The sequence below is a fragment of the Rattus norvegicus genome, chromosome 8, assembly GCF_036323735.1.
Source record: "Rattus norvegicus strain BN/NHsdMcwi chromosome 8, GRCr8, whole genome shotgun sequence".
In the NCBI taxonomy this organism is placed as follows: Eukaryota; Metazoa; Chordata; class Mammalia; order Rodentia; family Muridae; genus Rattus; species Rattus norvegicus.
Genome location: NC_086026.1, coordinates 99,456,223 through 99,473,304, shown reverse-complemented (window position 1 = coordinate 99,473,304; position 17,082 = coordinate 99,456,223). Strand labels below are relative to the sequence as shown.

Here is a 17,082-nt window from a genome sequence, read left to right as displayed (position 1 = left end):
AAGTGAAACAAGTAAATCTATAGAAACGAAGAGCGGGATGTATTGTTAAGTATGGCATTAAATGTCTTTTATTTTTTTAGCTGGGTATGACGGTACATCTCTAAAATCCTGGCATTTGAGAGGTTAAGGATTACCCTGAGAAAAGCCAATCTGGGCTACATAACAAGACTATGTCTCAAAAAAAAATTGATTAAAAATGTTTGCATTACTCTTTTCCTTCTCTACAGCTCCAGAACCGTAGCCATCATGAATGACACGGTAACCATCTGGACCAGGAAGTTCATGACAAACCATCTGCTTCAGAGGAAACAGTACCAAAGACAGAAATTTGGGAAAAGCTGGCTAAGATGTACAAAACCACACCAGATGTCATCTTTGTATTTGGATTCGGAACCCACTTCGGTGGTGGCAAGACAACTGGCTTCGGCATGATCTATGATTCTTTAGTATGCAAAGAAGAATGAGCTTCAACACAGACTTACAAGACGTGGCCTTTATGAGAAGAAAAAGACCTCCCACAAACAGTGAAAGGAACACAAGAACAGAATGAAGGTCAGGGGGACTGCAAAGGCCAATGTTGGTGCTTGGAAAAAGCCAAAGGAGTAGCTCTGTGGTGACTTAATATTCTGCTGTGATATGCAGATTTCTGAGAGGATAAAATAAATAAAAAGCTTCTAAAAAATGTTTGCATTAAAGAACCAGGTATGGTGGTACACACAGTAGTTCCAATACTTAGGAGAGAGAGGCAGGAGGATGGAGAGATCAAAGCTAACCTCAACTACCTGGCAAGTTTGGGTCAGCCTGAGTAACACCAGACATTGTCTTAATACTTCTCAACTCACCATGTATTGCATAAGCCAGTTATGGTGATGCACACCTGTAATCCAAGCACTCGGGACGTGCAGGAGTTGTAGCAGACGGTTAAGGCCAATTTGGGGTATGTGAGTCTGTGTCTTAAACAAGCCACTGCATTAAATCATGAGTTTTAGCTACTGAGTAGGAACTCTCTTAAATTTTGCAACGGGTGTGCCTCACTTCTAACCCTGACCTCATCATGATACACCAACCTATGAACATTCCTGTAAATCCCTTCTGCACCATTGTGTAGGAACCGATCCAGTCTCAGCCTGTTTCTCATCTGCATAGGTCAGAACTTAGAACACATCTGCCTCCAGTTTCCTCCCCAGGGCCTCCTTTATTTTGTGATGGAGCAGAGGTTCCTCCGTCTTGTACTCTTGATGAGACCTGTTTCCAAGTTTAACTAGAATCTGAGCTCCTTGGTGGAGAATTCCATGGAAAACTACCCAGCTCTATTGTAGGTGCCAAAGGTCAGGATGTCCTAGCTAACTTATCTTAGCCTCTTTTTATTAAAAGATTTATTTACTTATTCATTTAATGTATACGAGTACACTGTAGCTGTCTTCAGACACACCAGAAGAGGGCATCGGATTCCATCACAGATGGTTGTGAGCCACCATGTGGTTGCTGGGAATTGAACTCAGGACCTCTGGACAGGCAGTCGGTGCTCTTAACCACTGAGCCATCTCTCCAGCCCTACCTTAGCCTTTGTTAAAACTGCATTTAGTGCAGAACCTCCTTCTGCTAACCATTTATCTTAGCTGCCTGTTTGTTCAGAACCCCTCCCCAGCTGCCTGATCACTTTTCTTAGCCTCAGTTAAAAAGTGTTGCTTCAAACTGCTTACTCTATGAAGGCCGCTCTGCAGCTGCCAAACTAGAAGCCTCCATGAGGCCTCTGCCCTTAAGAATCTCATGTTCTGGGGTTGGGGATTTAGCTCAGTGGTAGAGCGCTTGCCTAGGAAGCGCAAGGCCCTGGGTTCGGTCCCCAGCTCCGAAAAAAAGAACAAAAAAAAAAAAAAAAAAAAAAGAATCTCATGTTCTGTATACTTGGGACCACACCTAAGTCCCCAGACACTAGGATGAGATCTCAGAGAGCCGGAACAAAGACTTTAATTGGTTATACACTGTGTCTGAGTGGTCAGCTCTGCTGGGCTCCCTGTAATAATTCTCCCAGCATTCACAAGTTCTCACTGCACATTCACTTTTGTTGGAAATTTTAGCTCCTCTGTGGCACATTTCTATTCACATTACACTGATCAACACAGCACGCATTGTTCCACAGTTCGGCTGCCTGTTCTGGGCACAGCGCCACCTTTAACTCTCCTCTGTACTTCTCCACAGTCACACCCTTCTTACCCACGTTGGAAATCCCCTCTTCCTGAATTCCTAAGCTAATTGCCTGTACTTCATACCATCAGTCTTGTTTAATTCTGTCTGACTTGCGGGGCTTCCTGAGGAGCCTGGTTGTGAAGACTCTTGTATCCTTTGGCTGGTGGTAGTCTGAGAGGCTTTGCCTATACCGTACTGTGGGCTGGTGGTTCTGGAGATCCACAGCAATGCTGTACCTTGCCCTCATTGGTGACAAGTGGAGGGTGACATTCTTACACATTCAAGGGCAGAACCTTAAATCCTAGCAGCCCTGGGCACTGCTTATTCTGAGTCAGATAGCAAAAGGTTTGTGGCATGGACTGTGTTCGGATTTGGGTTCCAAGTGACTGAGATTTGGAGATATTGAAGGAACAAAGTCAGGCACAGAGGCTGTACATTTGTGGTTTGGGTAGGGTTGAAAGTGGGTTGTTGGCCTAGACCCTTGTGAATATCAAAGAACAGTTTTCAGACTGTCCTAGAGACTTGAGAGCACTTTCCCTGGGTGGGCAGAGTTCTCTGACTTCCCCTACTGGTACTCAGAAGTGGCCTGGGCAGTTTCTAGGTCATGAGTCACTTGGTCTGAGTATGGGGGCTAATTGCTTGGTAAACATACATCACAGATGCTGTGATAAGGTCTGAGGAAAGGCCTGACTGCACCTTCTTGGAATCAGGTTGGCCAACAGGGACTAGCAGGATTTCACCATCATTCCATGATGTGGTACTTCTTGAGCCAGTCACTTACATCTCCGGTTGGCCCCTCCACCTACCTTGGCCCCATTCAAAGCATCTGTCCTTCTTGTTCTCTCACACTTCAGCCCTTTCCCATGAGGGGCCTGACTTACCTGGGACAGCCAGGGATTCCTTTCTACTAGGAGCCCAAGGTTTCTATTAAGGGCCTGCTTTTATTTGGTTTTGTGCTGGCCATGGAACCCTGGGTCTTACCCTTTCTAGTAAGGTCTCTCCACTGAATTACAGCTCCATCCCCACGGGCTGGAGTGCAGACTTCTTCACGGATGTGGGTCCAGCACAGGAGTTCGGACCTTCGCGGCTTCCCACCTGTGCAAAGGCTCCCCTTCTTAGGCAAACTGGTGACTGTCTGCACCTGAGAGGCCAGAGTCATTGTCTCAGCCTTAGCACCACTGTATTATGGACATAACACACCCAGCCCTGAATTCCTGGGCTCAAGTGGTCCTTCTGTCTTAGCCGTGGTACGTGATCCTTCAGCTGTGCTTCCCTACCCGGGATTTTGGTTTGACATTGAGGTTAAATCCCCACATCATAAGCAAATTAATAATTTTAGGTTGGGCCTGGTGGTGCTTGTCTGCAAGCCTAGCACTTGGCAGAGGCAGGACTTTCAAATTCTGAAAGTTTGAGTTGAGGCTGGTCTACACAGTATCCAGCCAGCCCGGGATACATACCAGGAGCCAAAAAGAAACCCAAACAAAAGAACAACCAAAACACCCAGCAGTTTAAAGTGTACAATTCAGCATATTTAGTATGTGTATAGCATTACAAGACCACTATCTTCTCTCTGGTTTCAAAATATTTCATCGGTCCAAAAGAACAGTCTCTGACGTCTACACTTTTCTGACAGCTGTTGAACTACCTTCCGTCTACAGATATTTCATAGAAGAAGAATCATACATTTGACTTCTCTGTGTCTGGCTTAGTTCACTTAGCATCCAAATTTCAGTACATATCTTATTCCTTTTGGAATCTGAATATGCGCCAGTATATGGTTTTATCATGTTATTCACTCATTCGCATACATTTAGGTTAGTTCTACCTTCTGGCCTGTCGCTGCTAGGACTGTTGCTTGCACAAATAGCTTTCCAATACTAACAGATTCTCACTAGGATGGCCTCAAACTGTTTATGTAGTCAAGTGGTCTTGAACTTCTTGTTTTCCTGGCTCAACCTTCAAAGTATCATTACATCAACTCTTCTTTTATTTATCTATTTAACTATTGGCAATCGAATCCAGGGTTTCGGACAGGCCAGGTAGGCTCTCTATGGTGAGCTACATATAGCATCTGCTTACTGTTATTTTTAAATGTATCAATAAATAAGTCCTCCCAAAGTTTTGAATAAAAAATCATCAGTACAATTATATTGACAGATATTATCCATATATGTGAACAATTTTAAGGGTTTTCAGTCAGTTTTAGAAGTATGGAGGGCTCTTGGAAGCCAAAGTGTTAGAGATCAGCTCGCCCAAGGCGACAGTAGCCTGGACCTCATGGCCCTCTGGAAGTGGGAAGTTAGAGAGTGGCATTGTTGACTTGGCAAAGTGGATGGGAGTGTTAGCAGAGGGGATGGGAATGGCAGAGAAGGTGACAGAAGTGGCAAGTCAGCACGGTAGGGTGTGTTGGACATGGGTGCAGAGAACCTAACCTGGGATGGTGACGAGAGTTAGCTCTAAGGGTCTAGAGCCTACAGATTGGATAGTGGTGGCTGGAACTGGAAGTGTGGGAGTCACCTCACTTGTGGGCTTCTTCTCCTCAATGGAATCACTAGTCAGGAGTCAGGAGGTGGGTAGATGCTTGTTGCCTAGGTGTGCACACACAGAAACTCACTCCAAGGGGCAGGTGGGTGGGTCTGGATGGCTCTGGATGGCTCCTTTATACTCCTCATCAGGACTACCGTTGGGAAAGACGCTGTGACCATTAAGCAGCTTGGGGAGGGGCAGCCGATGTCAGCCGCACCATTTGCGATGTCATGAAACCTACTTACAACAAAGGACACTGTGATGGTTAGCCTGCTTTTTGTTTTGCTTCGTTTTTGTAAGTAGCAAACTTTAATCCCAAATTATTAATTTCATGCACGACCCAAACAACAAGAAAACTCCAAAAACAATCAAACAACCCCCCCCCCTTAAAAAACCAACTCCCCTTTCTCACTGAGAGCCAAGCCCCAGGCCTCAGAGTCCCAACAAGGCCAGTGTCAGCCACATGACAGACTGGTTTTAGCGGTCACTGGTGAAATGTAGAAGGGGCTATGGACACTAAGGGTGGTCGGCAAAAGTGTCCAGACCATCCTCAGTGAAAAGAGATAGAGCCTTGTTGAAGAGCAAGCCCCAAGGATTTCCCAGGGGGAACAGAAACTTCCCAGGAAGAACTGAAACTCAGCAGTGACAGCCAAGACAGGAAGAGGCCAACAGCATCCATGTCCCAACAGCATGTGGCCCAGGTCTCACCTCTAGGGGGTAATAATCTTGATCACCGGGCATAGGCTGACTGCAGCCTGGGGTGGGTCATCTCAGCAACCAAGAGAGGGAACAAAAATGATGGGATAGACAGATGGGCCTGTCCCAGGGCACCATTAGGCTCAATAGTCTCCCCTGAGGCTATTCTCTGAGAGTCTTCCCTGGGGACAACAGATGGAAAGAAGCTGGCTGGCTCTGTGCCACCTCAGTTAGCATACTCATACTGCAAGACCTGCTGAGGGCGGAGAGCTTCCTGGCACCAGAGACCTCCCATGGCTTTCCAAGCACAGTGGGCTGGACAGAAGACTTCGAAAAGTAGCAGAGGCAGTGCAAGGAGTGGCTTTTGGTTTTGTACTAATCACTCCTACCTTTTTCCTTAGGCCCAACCACTTGGTGTAGGCAGCTTCCGGGAAGCACTCCAAACACATGCTGGCCATAGTCAGGCAGCTCTTGGCCAGCACCAGCTTCAATGTACTACAGAAAACATTGCTCTGAAAGGTCTCTTTCAGTGTGTCCACCACCATTATCTTGCTGTCGTTGGTCATAGCCTCACAGAACCCCATGATATCAGAGACTGTCATATGTCAATGACAGCAACATCCAGGGACTCTTGGACCTCATCATGGGGCAGGTATGTTGGCAATGTGGCTGTAATGTATGTCCTTGGCATCCTTAACAACTAGGTGCTTGCTCTAGGACATTTGAAAGCACCAATCTTGTCTCATCAGCTTGGTATTTCACCCCCCCTTAGACAATGGGCCCAAGATTCACCTGGATCTCCCTCCACCCCCAATGTCTTGCTGGGGGAGCCAGGCTGTGTGGTAGGTAGGTAGGTGAGATAGCTCATGACTGCTTTAAATTGCAATAGCACTAGGTACTCTTGGCTGCTGATGGTTAATCTTGACTGTCAGTTTGATGAGATTTAGTATCCTCATGGAAGCAAATGTCTGACAGCTGGGAGACCCAAAACCAGCACTACGGGAGAGGCCTGACTCTGAAGAGAAAGAGACTCTGAAGGACGGCGTCTCCAAGTTTTTCCACAATGGCTTCTGTTTAAGAAAAGATGCGGTTGCAGCCAGTATTCAGAAGGTCGAGAAGATTCTCCAGTGGTTTGAAAATCAGAAGCAGCTTAACTTCTATGCAAGTTCTTTACCGTTTGTTTACGAAGGTTCATCTCAGCCAGCTACCACAAAATCAAACGACAGAACTTTGGCGGGGAGGTTTCTCTCCAAAGGACCCCTGTCGGATGCGGATGTACTAGAGTGTAATAACAACTTCCACCTGTTCAGCTCCCCGGCCAGCCGGACATCAGTAGGCAAGAGCTAATCTAAGGCGTACTCTGGGCACAGAAAGCTGTATGCAAAAAAGCACCAGAGTCACACTTCCCTCAAAGTTGAAACTCTGGAGCAAGACAACGGGTGGAAAAGCATGTCCCAGGAACACTTAAACGGAAACGTGCTTTCCCAACTGGAAAAGGTGTTCTACCACCTTCCGGCGGGCCGGCAGGAGATCACAGAAGCGGAAGTGCGGATGATAGGCTTTGCTCACGTGTTCCCTAGCAACAGTGGATGAGGGGTATGGTTACGGTCTGAAGCATCTAATTGCCGTGCTTCGGAGTATCTTGGACAGTTGAGTCTTGCTGCAGTCTGTGAAGGAGCGGGCCAATCACCACGGAGAGCTGCAGGCGTTAGCTGTGCACCTGTACTGCTCTGTAAAATTTGTATTGTGTGTCAGTGTTTTATTTGTCTTTATACTTTTGGCAGATGGTTGACTTTTTTTATATTCTTACTCAGGAATACTAATTTGTTCATTAGAAAACTATGAAGAATAAGCCTGGAAACTGGGAAAGGGAATAACATTTGAAATGTAAATAAGAAATACCCAATTTAATAAAGATGGGGGGAAAACTATGAAGAATAAAGAAATGTCGAGCATGGAATGTGTGGGGCACGGAGCAAACAGCTGTAACACTTGCAAATCATTACGCAGTCATCTAGAGGTCACATAGCTTTCGTAGCCTGTCACCATGAAATCTCTGTTCACCCAATCTGGGTGAGCTGACTCTACACTATAACTTTATCAGGCCGTCCTAAGATCTAGAAAGCGTCCCTAAACCTGGAGAACATTTTACACAGAAAGGCTCTGTGGGTTCTGTATTAAAGGCAGAGCGCGCAGTGTATGAAAGAAAGGTGCTTAAGTGGGTGCGCTCCACCAGCAGGGCTCCCTCCAGCCCCTTCTGTGCTCAGTGCCGAGCATCATGGGAAGGGGAGTGGGTCAGATGGCCGGCAACAGTCTTGGAATTAACAGCACAAATTTTCCTCCCTAGGGTCAAGAGAAGAGAGATTATTTGTAAAAAACACATTACCTTTTCTTTCTTTTGTTTTAAAGAATTTCACTCATGGAAAAGTCTCCACTTACTGTGTTGTGAAAGCTGGCATGAAGCACAACGCTTTTTATCACCAGTCTGAGGCTTCGGAGAGGTGAATGGTGGAAACTTTATTTCTTTTTTAATTTTTAAGAGTCTTTTCCATTTAAAAAAATTCTTATTTTTTAAATCTCCATTTACTTTTTAAACATTAGCATAAATATTTCTCAGAATTTGGTTAAGCATCAACGGACCCTGCCATGCCCAGTGCACCGGAGGAATCCTGCTTAGGTTTCATTTCCGTGGAGTCTAACAGAGATTTCCTAGATAATTTCTCTCCGAGCAACGGGCATGCAACTTTTCCTTGAAAAAATAGATTACTAAGTGTCATCCGCCTTTTTCAAAGTAACTGTTCCTTGTTAAAGTATTTTCAGACCTGAAATTGAATTTGCAAATCCTTTTGCTGTTAAGCTGCCCTTGGTTGCACTTGACCTGCTGATGTGATAAAATAACTGAACGGCCTGTTCTTTCTGCACTAAAGGGTTATGACCTGACCTTTCTTCTCCCTTTACCTCTTTTTCCTTGAGAATTACAAATCAAACTGCTAAATCCAAGGGCCATTTTCTGTAACGTGGAAGGACTTTTTCAGGCCAAACGTGGTTTGCAAACGCCCAAGCTCGAACCTGAGCCCAAAAGGAATGGGTCTTTAATCGGAGTAGGTCTGGGTAAGGTGCCTTCTGGGGGTTTTCTCTAGGAGGCTGCAGGCGTTCTCTACAAGAACTTCACATTCTCTGCCTAGGTGTGAACTGACTATAGCTATTTTTTTGTCTCTCCCGTTTTGTGGGAGTGAGTTTCAAGTGATAATTACTAGAAAACTTTCAGTTTTATCTTTTCTTCTTACAATATTGACTTGTTATCTGGGTGTGATTCAGGAACTCTCAGGCTCATCTGGTGAACACTATTTTGAATCTTAAGAGGCAGTTTGAGATGGTATCAGCCTATATACGAGGAATCAGGAAACTTGAGCTCTGTAAGTCTCTGATCTACAGCTGTTTTGAACATTTCAGACGCCAGCATCCTGCCCCTGCGACAACTAAATAAAACAGGAAGTGATTCTTATCCCTGCTTCTCAGGGAAGGGATTAGCATTCAGTTCTCCTTGTTCACATTTTACCAACTGCTGCCCTCTTTGTGTTACTTTGTGCTCTTTGTTTACCTGATCAACGCTTATGATGTAAGCAACTTGTGGCAGGCATCCAGGTCTGCCCTGTCTCTAAATGATACTGAGATTTGCCACTTGGGTAAAGAGGCATGTGTCACTAGCCACCCATATGTGAACACACAGACATTTAAGACATAAGCAAGTGAGGCGGTTTGAAGTGGTATTGCTAGCCGCCACTCCCACCCCCCCCACATGATTTTAGTGTGTTCCTTATGGGACGCAGTCATGGAAAGAGCTTTTAAAGAAATTGTGGGTGTGAATACATTTCTCAAATAAAAGTTTAAATTGTAAAATAGTTTTGTAATAAAGTATTTACATTAATTATTTAATATATAAAAAAAGAGAAGGCATCAACTTTTACAGTGTGCTGTCACAGGGTAGGATGCAGCCCTAAAAAGCCAGTCAAATACAGATGCACAAAAACCAAACCTGTCTTCCCAGGAATTAATCTTCAACCCAGAGCAGTGTCGTTCTCTCTCTCTCTCTCTCTCTCTCTCTCTCTCTCTCTCTCTCTCTTTCTCTCTCTCTCCAGAGCTGAGGACTGAGTCAGGGGCCTTGAGTTTGCTAAGCAATTGCTCTATCTCTGGGCTATCCCCTCAACTTTTCTTTCTTGAGAGGCATTTTGTACATTATCAACAAAGGGTCTACAGTCAGCTGTATAGGATCCTGAGGTTAATGGGTATTTTAGTTAGTGTTTTTACTGCTGTGAAGAGACACCATGACCACAGCAAGTCTAATAAAAAAAAAAAACCTTTAATTGGTGCTGTCTTACAGATCAGAGTTTTAGTCCATTTATCATTATGACAGGAAGACAGACATGGTGCTGGAGAGTAGAGAGGTAGCTGAGAGGTCTCTATCTGAATCAGTGAGCAGCAGAGAGAGAGAGAGAGAGAGAGAGAGAGAGAGAGAGAGAGAGACAGACAGACAGACAGACTGACTGACTGGGCCTGGCTTGAACATTTGAAATCTCAAAGCCTACCCCTAGTGACACATTTCCTCCAACAAGGTCATACCTACGCCTACAAGGCCATATCTCCTAATAGTGCCACTCACTGTGAATCTATGGAAGCCATTTTAATTCAAACCACCACAATGAGAAATACCAGTGTGTCTGATATTTACAAGTTTGACATCTTGGGTATTGCTAATTTCTGTGTGAACTTAGTCTTTTAAAAAACATTACATTAAAGGATACTTATGGTCTGGTAAAAGATTTAGTAGCAAAAGATTTGCTAAATAAGCTGACAGCTGGAAGTTGGGATCCCCAGTACCACATAAATGCCAGATGATCAAGACAATGTCTTGAACAAGATGGCTGTATAGGTGAGCTACATACGTTCTGGGTTTGATGGAGAAACCCTGCGTTCCTTTCTATAGAAGATTAAATACTGTTACGGGATGCTGTAGTTTTGGTATGCAGTGGATTGCAACAGAACAGACTAAAATCCAAATTAGTCACCCATATTCAGGTTTCACATGATCAACCCTAAACTAAGCTCTTTGTTTGACCCTTAAAACCAAAGACTGGATGTGGTAGTGTATGTCTTTAATCTCAGCACTGGGGAGGCAGAGGCAGACAGATCTTTATGAGTGAGTTCAAGGCCATCCTGGTCTATGCAGTGAGTTCTAGGCCAGCCAGGGCTACATAATTAGACCCTGTCTCCAAACGAATAAACAAACAAACAAACAAACCAAAACTAAAATAAATATACAAAATCCCCACAAAAGCCAAAACAACAAAACAGAACCATAGAAAAGAGAGATGACAGCCACATTTTCAATCAGGTTGGTCTCAGAAGAATGAATTTCTTTGGTCCTGAGAGCTTGCTTAAAGGTTCTAGACAGGGAAAACAGATACCCACATTCAGAGTTCTTCAGTATTTGGGAGAGCATACAGCTTCAGGAGGAATGCACATGGATGAGGAAGGAAGGGGACACCTGCTTAGCCAATCAGATCATCGGCATCTACCCTGGCGACCAACGAGGCGACAGATGTCACAGACAGATCATCCTCACATTTCTTTTTGTCTTTAATCCTCACACCAGAAGTTACCTTTCCCCTCCCCCCCATTGTCCTGTTCTTCCTCTTTTGTAAGAAAAGGATCGTTGAGATAACTAGATGACCAGCCAGTTTCTGTGTGTTCATACGTGGGTCAGCAAATGCTGGTACACGGAGGTCAGAGGTCAGCCTCCAGTGTCATCCCTCTGTCCCTGTCCATGTTGTTTTTTTTTTTTTTTTTTTTTGGAGCTGGGGACCGAACCCAGGGCCTTGCGCTTCCTAGGCAAGCGCTCTACCACTGAGCTAAATCCCCAACCCCTCCATGTTGTTTTTGAGGCAGGTTCTCTCATTGCATGGAGCACGCTGATTTGGTTAGATTAAGCCCCAGGGGCCTTCCTGTCTCTACCTCTGCGTTATAGACCCAGGCTACCATGCTCAGCACTTCTATATAGATTCCAGGAGACTGAGCGAGGTTCTCATACTTTTATTGCAAGCACTTTACTGACTGAGCCATCTTCCTAACTCTGTTTAATTTAATTTGATTTAATTTAATTTTTAAAGATACTGTCCTAAGTAGCCCAGACTTGACTACCCAACCTTCCTGCTTCGGCTTCCTGTTGGGATTACGAATGAAAGCCACACCTTTTTATTCTGTGCTAAGTATTTTAAGGTTGAGTATTTATCTGAAGCACTTGTGATCAGAAGTGTTTTATGGTTAATTTTTTTATGGCTAATATTTATTTATTTTTTGCATATATATATATATGTATATATATATATATATATATATATATGATGAGATATCTGGGGACATGGAACCTCAGTCTAATATACAGATAGCCTGAAGGTAATTTGATACGCCATTTTAAAAATTATTTTAAGTGTATGTATGGGTGTTTTGCTTGCCTGTGCGCCAGTTGTCACGTTCCCCCAGAACGGGAGTTTTAAATGGTTATGAGCTACGGTGTGGGTTCAGGGAACCAAACCCAGATCCTGTGGAAGTGCTGTAGAGGTGCTTTTAACTGCTGATCCGTCTTACCAGCCAGCCCGTGATGCACCATTTTTGATGTGCTTGTTTTTGACAGTGCTCTGTCTCATGAAGTCAACTATGTAATTTTCCATTTGTGCCTGCCATGTTGGGAATCAAGGAGTTTTAGGTTTGGAAACATTTTGACTTTGGGTTTTCAGTGAGTGATTCTTGGCTTGTGTTGGCTCAATTAGTTCTACTTTGTGATGAAATGTAACTTTCCTTTTTAAAGCACTAACACGTGTGGATGTTCTGACTGCATGGATGTCTGTCTGTGTATACCTAGTGCCTGTGGAGACCAGAAAAGGGTGTGGAATCCCTGGAACTGGAATTGCAGACCCTTATGAGGCACCATCTGGGTACTAGGATTGGAACCTGGGTCCTTTGAAAGAGCAGCTGGTTTTCTAAACCTCTGGGCCATCTCTCCAGATGCACATGCTATTTTCATATTCAGTTTTTCAGGTAAGGAAACTGAGTCTCTGAGAGGTTCAGTGACATTGTTGGTATCTACTGGGAGCCAAGCACACTCTGTCTCAGGTATTTTCCTCAGGAGTTTTCTCAGGCTCACTTTTACAGCCCTTTGTCTCCAGGAAAACTAGCCAGTTATCTATCTGTTCCTATCACTTTACAGTCTCTGGCTCTGGGAAACCTAGCCAGTTGTCTTTTCTTCTCAGTTATACCTGCAATTTATGGTTTATGGGAGGATGATGATGGTGATGCATTGGTCTTGGGCCCTGTGTGGCCTTCCCACCTGCTTGTCTTTTTAAGCCGCTGCCCTGAAGTAAAGTTTGAGAGCTTGATCAGACAATCGACTTGCTCTCCTTCTTTGTGCCTCCTGTCCCCCATTCTTTCATCCTTTCCCAGATCTTTGCTGAACCCCTGTAGGTCGGGGCATCTGGCGCCCAGACGTGAGGCTCGCCCATGGATGTCCCCCTCACATAGGATCGCCGCTTCCCGAAGGACACAAGAGAAGATCCACATTGCAATCGCCACAGTCACCCACTGTGAGTCCGATGTAAGGTAAAATTAAGCAACGCAATTATGGGACAGGCATTGAGTAAACATGACTTGTTTTTAAAGGGTCTTAAGGAGTCCCCCAAGGTGTGAGAAACTCGGGTTAGGAAAAAGGATTTTGCCAAGTTCTTTATATTCATTGATGATGTTTATTCTTGGTTTCCCCAAGAGGAAACTATTGATGAGAAAAGGTGGGCCAGAGTGAGAGGCTTTGATGACTGAGATGAGGATATCTATAGATATCTTGGGGCACTACAGTGCTGGATCTAGTAGGGGAAAAAGACAGCCTTTTTTGTAATTTTACAGCAAACAAAGGCTTGCGGACTGTAGATCCCCTGCTGTGTGATAAGTAGTGACAGCTCAGAGAGTTAGAGATTAAAGCTGCTTTTTAAAGAAGCTATTTAGAAAGTCTTTCAGGGTGCTCATATTCCTTCTAATGTGGACTCCGCAGGAATTTTGGGTTAATTTCCTAATATGACAGATTAGAAAAGCCTATCAGGCTCATTGTTTAACACTATTGTTTAGCTTACTTCCTTTTAAAAATTGTTTAATCTTCATAATGGGTGTGACTTTGAGTTTTATGGTTATATTATTACTCTGGGAGAGAGTGCATGATACAAGCTTTTCTGGTTACAGACTAAGGAGCACAGTATTCTGGGAGAAAAGGTCCTACAGTGCCATTCTGAGCTCCTCTGTCTCCATTGTCATGCCAGACCCAGTCCGAGAAGGCAACAGCACAGGTCCCTACTCTTAAAATTTACCCCTTCTTGACTGAGTTGAAAGCCCCAGTCCACAGCAAGCCCGATGAGGCCCCTCCCTCAAAGGATTCATTATCCCTAGAAGAGAAGGCTGCTCCACCCTTACACGCTGCTGGATCTGGGCCACCCCCCTACGCCATTGCTCCCCCATTTTGCGCTCCCATTTTTGATTTTGACTCAGATACTGCCAATGCCACTGAAAATGCTAAAACGAAATTTTGCCGGGAGGTAGCCTCCCTTAAAGATTTACTCTTAAAGAAAAGGGAACATCTTACTCTATTGAGAGAATTTCGGGCTTTGGATCTTGAGCTAACCCGGTCCCTCCCGAGTCCACCCCTCTTAAAATTGAGACAAAAAACAAACAAACAAACAAGCAAACAAACAAAAAAACAACTGAAACAAAGAAACAAAAAAAAAATGCCCTAAAACCCTTCAAGGGTTCCTGGTCCCATGGATCAAAATAGGTCCCCTCCCCCTAGAAGGAACGGCTGGAAAAGACAATGTTTCTGATCAGGGAGGAACCCCCCGCCCTCCCCCCACCCCCACCCCCACCCCCACCCCGGCTGATGAAGCCTCAGATGATGAGAATGAGGTTTCAGGAGATTCAGAAGGGGAAAAGGATAGCAGTTTCATCAGCCACCTGATGAAAGCGGCTGAAAGGTTTGTTGGCCAAGAGGAAAACGAAAGTAAATTCATTAAACTTCTTGCTTTTGAAAACACAAATCCCACCTGTCAAGCCGCCATACGGCCCCACCATAGCGGCAAGGACATTTCGGGCTATATCAAACTCTGTGGGCATCGGTTCGGCTCATACTATCCGCCTAGCCATCGGAGTCGCCCTTAAAGACTTTACCCAGGATAGTTGCCCAAAGACTTGCTTCAGTTGCAAACAGCCAGGCCATTTTTCCAGAGAATGCAGGGCCCCTAAGGCTGAACCCACGTCTCCCTCCTCTCTGTGTCCTTGATGCTAAAGAGGCAGGCATTGGACTTCTGAGTGCCTCTCTAAAACGGATGCCCAGGGTAACAACCTGCCTCCAAGGCAGGGAAACTCCCAGGGGGCCTAGCCCCTGGCCCCGAATTAGAGACAAACCCCTAGGGCTATCAGGTTTGTCCCCCAGAAAGATTAAAAAGTGATGAAATCCAGGGAAGAGAGACTCCCTGAGACCCCTCTTTCCTTTCCTCTTCACAGGTTAAGAAAAATGGATCATTCCCTGTCAAGATTTGTCTGAAGTGGTTCTCCAGAACTGAGGAGAACTCGATTTGCTCTCCCTCCAGCAAAGGGGGCTGTGTGCCACCCTTAAAGAAGAATGTTGCTTCTACACCAACTATACCAGGGTAGTCAGAGATAGTATGGCTAAGGTTAGAGAAAGTTTAGAACTAAGAAAGAAACAGAGAGAAGAAGAGGGCTGATTTAGGAGCTGGTTTTCCTCCTCTCCCTGGCTCACCACCCCCCTCCTCCCATTTTGGGGCCCCTGGTCGGTTCCTTCCTGCTCCTGGCTTTTGGGCCTTGGGCCTTTAACTGGCTCACAGACTTTATCAAACAACAAATTGACTCCCTGGCATCCAAACCCTCACAGGTTCATTACCATAGGCTGACAAAGGTTTGGCCAAGCCAGGAGAAAACAGACCTCCTTTAGGAGCTGCATAGGACTCAGACCTATGCTCGTCAGCCGGACAAGGCACGGGCATGACGTGGTTACCTGACAGGGTTTTGAGACTAAGTACTGCAAGGGGAGGACCCTATTGTCTGTCTCTGAGTCCCCTGAGAAGTAAACCTGATTGCATGGAGGTTGGTGTTGTTAATCTCTCCCTTGTTCGAATTTCACAGATAATACTTCTGTTGAGATCACCAAGACAAAAATTCGTCTGCTCCCCAAAAAGACACCCCACTGCACAAGTGCTGGGGGATCAGGTCACTGCTTCCCACTTCTGGTTAATGCCCATTTGTCCTCATAATGCAATCATCCCTGGCTGCTTACTGGCCTCATAAAAAGAGTTAAAAAGGGAGGAGATACCGGGAGCCAAGCACGCTCTGTCTGTCGCAGGTATTTTCCTCAGGAGTTTTCTCAGGCTCGCTTTTACAGCCCTTTGTCTCCAGGAAAGCTAGCCAGTTATCCATTCCTATCACTTTTACAGTCTCTGGCTCTGGGAAACCTAGCCAGTTGTCTTTTCTTCTCAGTTATACCTGCAATTTATGGTTTATGGAAGGATGATGATGATGATGCATTGGTCTTGGGCCCTGTGTGGCCTTCCCACCTGCTTGTCTTTTTAAGCCGCTGCCCTGAAGTAAAGTTTGAGAGCTTGATCAGACAATCGACTTGCTCTCCTTCTTTGCGCCTCCTGTCCCCCATTCTTTTGCCCCCTCCCCAGGTCTCCGTTGAACTCCCCTCAGGTCGGAGCACTCATCTAGCCAGCAAGCACTTGTATTGGTGGCTTGTCTTGGTGCTGTGACTAAATCCCTGACAGAAGCAGTTCAAGGGAGGAATTGATTTTTGGCTCATGGCTCAGGGGACGGACATAGTCCATCATGGTGGGGGAGACATGGTGGCAGGAGCATGAGGCAGTTGGTTACACTGCATCCACAGTGAAGAAGAAGGAAGGAACGGTTGTCAGCTGCCTTCCTCCCATTACCCTTTGTGTCTAGCCATGGATCAGCCTGTGGAAACCCAAAATGTGTTTAGGGTTGGGTGTTCTTGCCTCACTAAAGATCCTTCTGGAAATACTCTCCCTGACACGAGTCTCTTAGGTGACCCTAAGTCTAATCAAGTGGACCATGAAGATTAATGACCACACTGATGAAGCCGAAAGTTAAATCTGCTTTATCCTTTGGAGACCATTTTCTCTCTGCCTTTCCTTTAGCCCCATCATAAGTGGGAGGAGGGAACATTCACAGGTTGGGGTGTGGTGGGGTGGGGGGACTGAAGAGCAGTTAGAGAGCCTGGCTTCATGTCCAGGGGAAGGCGGGCCCAGGAAGCTCTGCATTAGGCCTCATCTCACAGTAGGTTTTCTACCTGTGATTGATGGTGGTGGTTATGGGTGGCGCTGAGGAGACATTTGAGGTGGATGCTGGTTCCAGGACTCATGCCTAAAGACCCATGCAGTGACCAGCTACCTCCTCCAGGGGGCAGGGCTCAGACCTTTTCCATTTGCTGTCTGCTCACCTTCCCCTGTCTTGAGTGCTCTTCTGTTTGGAATCCTTTTTCTGGGTTTCCATTTATTTGTGGTGTGTGTGTGTGTGTGTGTGTGTGTGTGTGTGTGTGTGTGTGTG

The 17,082-nt window shown here is 45.4% G+C and overlaps 2 pseudogenes; both read left to right on the top strand.

Annotated features, from left to right (window-relative positions):
- Window positions 1-246: 246 nt before the first annotated feature.
- On the top strand, window positions 247-16,131 carry Rps24-ps11 (ribosomal protein S24, pseudogene 11; annotated as a pseudogene).
- LOC120094224 (uncharacterized) lies at window positions 6,374-16,131 on the top strand (annotated as a pseudogene).
- Window positions 16,132-17,082: the final 951 nt, after the last annotated feature.